The sequence below is a fragment of the Scyliorhinus torazame genome, chromosome 14 (genome assembly GCF_047496885.1).
Source record: "Scyliorhinus torazame isolate Kashiwa2021f chromosome 14, sScyTor2.1, whole genome shotgun sequence".
Lineage (NCBI taxonomy): Eukaryota > Metazoa > Chordata > Chondrichthyes > Carcharhiniformes > Scyliorhinidae > Scyliorhinus > Scyliorhinus torazame.
The window spans coordinates 175,487,237-175,493,968 of record NC_092720.1 but is presented as its reverse complement, the minus strand read 5'-3'; the positions used below and the strand labels follow the sequence as shown (position 1 = coordinate 175,493,968).

The 6,732-nt window shown below is 46.9% G+C and overlaps 1 non-coding gene across 1 annotated transcript; it reads left to right on the top strand.

Moving 5' to 3' along the window:
• The first annotated feature begins 2,163 nt into the window (after window positions 1-2,163).
• Window positions 2,164-2,240, top strand: trnay-aua (transfer RNA tyrosine (anticodon AUA)). Its single transcript has one exon. It is a non-coding gene; the product is annotated as a tRNA-Tyr (tRNA).
• The last annotated feature ends 4,492 nt before the right edge of the window (window positions 2,241-6,732 follow it).

Genomic DNA, 6,732 nt, shown 5'->3' with positions numbered 1-6,732 from the left:
CTGGCTTGAAACACAGACTGCGATCTCTCTCCACAGATGCTGTCAGACCTGATGAGATTGCCCAGCCTTTTATGTTTTTGTTCCAGATTGGTGCATCATCAATAATTTGCGATTATCATGTGGGCAAAATTAGACTGTTTGCATGTTTATTGGAGGGAGAGCAGCTATTGTCGTCTTTATGGCGCAATCGAGTAGCGCGTTCGTCTATTAACCGAAAGAATTGTGATTCGATTCCAGCAAAAGACGAACTGTTATCCCACCCCCAACTGAATTGTTATTGCACTTCGTATCTCTGTGGGATCAAATCACCGACCTTGGTGGTTTTTATACTTCATGCCATATTGATTAGAGTTCTTTCCTCCGGTTCCAATATTACCCACGCCACATGCAGTCAGTCTGATTATAAACAGTCAGTTCACACCACAAGAGTTAATCAATATTAATTTGAACTACGATAGACAGACATTCACCCAAATAGCAACAGTGGAACGAAAGGGGCCGCGATTTTTCTCTTTGGATTAAAGAGGTTTAGACGTCGAACGAGACGCGTTCCAAAGTGCAACTGGCATGTGGGCGGAGAAGTTCAGTCGTGGAAATAGAGAGAGAGATTGTTTGCACTGACAATATTCAGGAATGAGAGGAACGGCATACAGGATTAAATGGTTTCAAAAAATCTTCAGGTGCCGAAGTGACCACGTTTCTCCGCAGTATACCCGTAACCCGGGACGTTGATTATGTCCAATCCAGCTAAACTGCTAATCAATGGACAATTTGGCACACTTTAGCATGGAAAACCCACCGAAGTTTCACATCTTTGGACTGTGGGAGGGACCTCGAGCACGAGGACAACACTATGCAGACACCAGGAGAACGTCCAAATTCCATATGTTTGGGATGAATGTCGAAAGTGTTATGTATTACATATTATAGCGGTTGCATGATTATTTTTATGAGCTTGGCTTTAAGTGCATATTTCCTTGTTGCAGGAACATTATTATGGAACCATGTTTAAGGCATCCAAACTGTGTATCTACGAAAGGTGTAATGAGGGAGTCAGAAAGCGTGGGCCATGTTGGATTCCAAACAGTTGATGACCAAGCACATCGACAGTTGCAGGTTGCCTCGGCGATAACGTGAGGCACCGTAATCATACAGTCGATCGTGCTTTGCGTTGAGGCTGCAGCAACCGCGGTTCCAATCCAAGGCAGGGCAGTGATAAGTTGACGTGTTCGTCTGAATAAACTCTGTGGAACTTTCTATGCAAAGGCCTCTTTAAAACGGGCTCACCACTGAGTGCGTGCTTCTGCTCCTGTTTGATGCTCCAGAATTCAAAATGTTGTGAAAAAGAGAATCTGCTCAGTTCCCCGTTTAAAACTTTAACTATAATATTCAATCATACTCCTCCGGTTCTTGTCTTTTTGGAACTGAAACAGTCTCCCTCAATTTGCTGCATTAGCTTCTTCGGCAATTCACCCAATATTTCAAAGTGTCTTAAGCAAATACGCACTGAACCTTCTGTATCCGCGAAGAATAATCTTGGTTTCGATAGTCACCATATAAATGTATTTCCTGACGTCTGTTCATGTCGCAATGAGGAGGAGTGGGTAGAATTTTGGGAAATAGAGCCACTTTGCAGTGGAGAAAACGGAAACGACGCCACACACGAAAATGAAGTACCAGTTTTGTGAATGTTGGGAAACACTTCGAGAAACAGAATCCGAGGAGAACGAAGGGCGCTATCTGACTGATCAGAGACAGTCAAGACACATTTCCCTTGTTTGGAATGATTTGAGAAATTAACTGATATTTAGAGACTATGTCCTCACTGCACATCAGAAAATACAGTTGAATATCGGTTTTATTGCAAATATCTGGAACCAGAAATTACAACAATGGCTCGAATGTAGAAGGCTGGAGGCGCGTAATTGACAGGGCCACAGCAAATGGTGTCGACTTCGTTCTGTGACACACAGTCACCCTGGTTTGAAGCACAGACTGCGTTCTGTCTCCACAGATGCTGTCAGATATGCTGCGATTGCCCACCAGCCTTTCGTGTTTTTGTTCCAGATTGGTGCATCAACAATTATTTGCGAATATCATGTGGAGAAGATCAGACTGTTTCCATCATAATTTGGCATGTTTATTCGATGAACAACAGCAGTTGTCGTCTCTGTAGCGCAATCGGTTAGCGCGTTCGGCTATAAACCGAAAGATTAGTGGTTCTATCCCACCCAGCGACGAAGTGTTATCCCACGCCTCGCTAAAGTGTTTTTATACTTCGTATCTATGTGGGGTCAAATCATCCACCTGGGTAGTGTTTATACTTCAAGCCACACTGATTGATTTCTTTCCTCCGGTTCCAATCTTAAACACGCTATATGCTGTCATTCTGATTATAAACAGGCAGTTCACATCCCAAGAGTTAATCGATATAATTTGAACTACGATAGACAGTCATTCACCCCAGGAGCAACAGTGGGACGAAAGCAGCCCAGATTTCTCTCTCGATTAAAGAGGGTTAGACGGCGAATGAGAGGCGATCCGAAGTACAACTTCGGCGAAAAAGTTCAATCGTGGAAGTAGAGAGAGTGTGTGTTTTCACTGACAAAATTCAGGAATGAGAGGAAAGGCACACATGATGAAATGGTTTCAAAAAATCAGCAGAGGACGACGTGACCACGTTCCTGCGCTGTATACCCGTAACCCGGCACGTTGATGATGTCCAATCCAGCTAAACTGCTAATCAATGGACAAAATGGCACACACACAAATTACCTTTTCAAATTGTGTGTGTGTGTGTGTGTGTGTGGTGGTGGGTGGGGGGGGGTTGGGGGGGTTGGGGGGGGGGGGGGGTTGGGGGGGTGGGGGGGTGGGGGGGGGGGGTGGGGGGGTGGGGGGGGTGGGGGGGGGGTGGGGGGGGGTGGGGGGGGGGGGGTGGGGGGGGGGTGGGGGGGGGTGGGGGGGGGTGGGGGGGGGGTGGGGGGGGGGTGGGGGGGGGGTGGGGGTGGGGTGGGGGGGGGGACTGAAGTGACATGACAGAAAAGCTGTGACCTGAGTGACTGGTTGGGAATGTACACTGAATTAAAAAAATTAAGCATTGGTAACTAATTAAATATACTTACTTTATTATAATTTAGGGGGGGTATCTAAGCCAGAGATCGGAGAGTACTATATTTAGCTTTCACATTTATAGTAGAAATCTAGTGCTAGGAAACAGTTAGTTAACAGTAACTTTTTTTTAAATTTAACTTTTCATTTTAATTTACTAATTAATTGACGCATTGTCAGTTAGAGGGGTGCAGTGCTCTGACTATGAGATGTGGCAGGTGCGGGAGGCTTCCAGCGTTCCGGATGGCTTGATCTGCAGATAGTGCACCCAACTGGAGCTCCTCACAGACCGTATGGTTCGGTTGGAGCGGCAATTGGATGCACTTAGGAGCATGCAGGTGGCGGAAAACGTCATAGATCGCAGTTATATAAAGGAGGTCACACCCAAGCTGCAGGCAGAGAAATGGGTGACCACCAAAAAGGGCAGGCAGTCAGTGCAGGAATCCCCTGTGGTTGTGATCCTCTCGAATAGGTATACCCCTTTGCATACGGTCGGGGAGGATAGCCTATCAGGGGAAAACAGCAGCAGCCAGAGCAGTGGCACCACGGCTGGCTCTGATGTTCAGAAGGGAGGTTAAAGCGCAGACGAACAATAGTAATTGGTGACTCTATAGACAGGGGCACAGATAGGCGCTTCTGTGAACGTGAAAGAGACTCCAGGATGGTATGTTGCCTCCCTGGTGCCAGGGTCCAGGATGTCTCCGAACTGGTAGAGGGCATCCTGAAGCGGGAGGGCCAACAGGCAGAGACCGTTGTACATATTGGTACTAACGACATAGGCAGGACGGGGTATGAGATCCTGCCACAGGAATTCGGGGAACTAGGCAGAAAGTTAAAAGAAAGGACCTCTAGGGTTGTAATCTCGGGATTACTCCCTGTGTCACGTGCCTGTGAGGCTAGGACTAGGAAGATAGAGCAGCTAAACACGTGGCTAAACAGCTGGCGTAGGAGGGATGGTTTCCGTCATCTGGACCACTGGAAGCTCTTCCGGAGCAGGCGTGACCCATATAAGAAGGACGGGTTGCATCTAAACTGGAGAGGCGGAAATATCCTGGCTGCGAGATTTGCTAGTGTGACACGGGAGGGTTTAAACTAGTATGACAGGGGGTGGGCACGGGAGCAATAGGTCAGAACGGGAGAGCATTGAGGGAGAACTAGGGAAATGAGGCAGAGCAGACAGGGAGACGTTGCTGAACACAGCGGGTCTGGTGGCCTGAAGTGCATATGTTTTAATGCAAGAAGTATTAAGGGTAAGGCAGATGAACTTAGAGTTTGGATTAGTACTTGGAACTATGATATTGTTGCCATTACAGAGACCTGGTTGAGGGAAGAGCAGGATTTGCAGCTAAACGTTCCAGGATTTAGACGTTTCAGGCAGGATAGAGGCGGATGTAAAAGGGGAGACGGAGTTGCGCTACTGGTTAGGGAGGATATCACAGCTGTACTGCGGGAGGACACCTCAGAGGGCCGTGAGGCTATATGGGTAGAGATCAGGAATAAGAAGGGTGCAGTCACAATGTTGGGGGTTTACTACAGGCCTCCCAACAGCCAGCGGGAGATAGAGGAGCAGATAGGTAGACAGATTTTGGAAAAGAGTAAAAACAACAGGGTTGTGGTGATGGGAGACTTCAACTTCTCCAATATTGACTGGGACTCACTTGGTGCCCGGGGCTTAGACGGGGCAGGGTTTGTAAGGAGCATCCAGGAGGGCTTCTTAAAACAATATGTAGACAGTCCAACTAGTGAAGGGGCGGTACTGGACCTGGTATTGGGGAATGAGCCCGGCCAGGTGGTAGAAGTTTCAGTAATGGAGCATTTCGGGAACAGTGACCACAATTCAGTAAGTTTTAAAGTGCTGGTGGACAAGGATAAGAGTGGTCCTACGGTGAATGTACTAAATTGGGGGAAGGCTAATTATGATAATATTAGGCGGGAACTGAATAACCTAGATTGGGGGCGGTTGTTTGAGGGCAAATCAACATCTGACATGTTGGCAGGCTTTCAAGTGTCATTTGAAAGGAATTCAGGACCGGCATGTTCCTGTGAGGATATCGAGTGATATTGTTGGCCTCGTCAACAAGAAAAAAAGAGGCATTTGTCAGGGCTGAAAGCCTGGGAACAGACGATGTCTGTGTGGAATATAAGGAAAGTAGGAAGGAACATAAGAAAGGAGTCAGGAGGGCTAGAATATGTCACGAAAAGTCATTGGCAAATAGGGTTAAGGAAAATCCCAAGGCTTTTTACACGTACATAAAAAGCAAGAGGGTAGCCAGAGAAAGGGTTGGCCCACTGAAGGATAGGCAAGGGAATCTATGTGTGGAGCCAGAGGAAATGGCCGCCGTATTAAATGAATACTTTGCATCAGTATTCACCAATGAAAAGGAATTGGTAGATGTTGAGTCGCGAGAAGGGTGTGTAGAGAGCCTGGATCACATTGAGATCCAAAAAGACGAGGTGTTGGGAGTCTTAAAATATATTAAGGGAGATAAGTCCCCAGGGCCTGATGGGATCTACCTCAGAATACTGAAGGAGGCTGCAGAGGAAATTCCTGAGGCCTTGTCAGAAATCCTGCAATCCTCACTGGCTTCAGGTGATGTCCCAGAAGACCGGAGAATAGCCAATGTTGTTCCTCTGTTTAAGAAGGGTAGCAAGGGTAATCCAGGGAACTACAGGCCGGTGAGCCTTACTTCAGTGGTCGGGAAATTATTAGAGAAAATTCTTCGAGACAGGCTCTACACGCATTTGGAAGCAAATGGACGTATTAGTAAGAGACAGCATGGTTTTGTGAAGGGGAGGTCGTGTCTCACTAACTTGATAGAGTTTTTCGAGGAGGTCACAAAAATGATTGATGCAGGTAGGGCAGTGGCTGTTGTCTATATGGACTTCAGTAAGGCCTTTGACAAGGTCCCTCATGGTATACTAGTACAAACCGTGAAGTCACACAGGATCAGGGGTGAGCTGGCAAGGTGGATACAGAACTGGCTAGGTCATAGAAGGCAGAGAGTAGCAATGGAAGGATGCTTTTCGAATTGCAGGGCTGTGACCAGTGGTGTTCCGCAAAGATCAGTCCTGGGGCCTTTGCTGTTTGTAGTATATATAAATGATTTGGAGGAAAATGTAAACTGATCTGATTAGTAAGTTTGCAGACAACACAATGGTTGGTGGAATTGCAGAAAGCGATGAGTGCTGTCAGAGGATACAGCAGGATTTAGATTGTTTGGAGACTTGGGTGGAGAGATGGCAGATGGAGTTTAATCCGATCAAATGTGAGGTGATGCATTTTGGAAGGTCTAATGCCGGTAGGGAATATACAGTGAATGGTAGAACCCTCAAGAGTATTGAAAGTCAGAGAGATCTAGGAGTACAGGTCCACAGGTCATTGAAAGGGGCAACACAGGTGGAGAAGGTAGTCAAGAAGGCATAGGGCATGCTTGCCTTCATTGGCCCGTGCATTGAGTATAAGAATTGGCAAGTCATGTTGCAGCTGTGTAGAACCTTAGTTATGTCACACTTGGAGTATAATGTTCAATTCTGGTCGCCACACTACCAGAAGGATGTGGAGGCTTTAGAGAGGGTGCACAAGAGATTTACCAGAATGTTGCCTGATATGGAGGGCATTAGCTA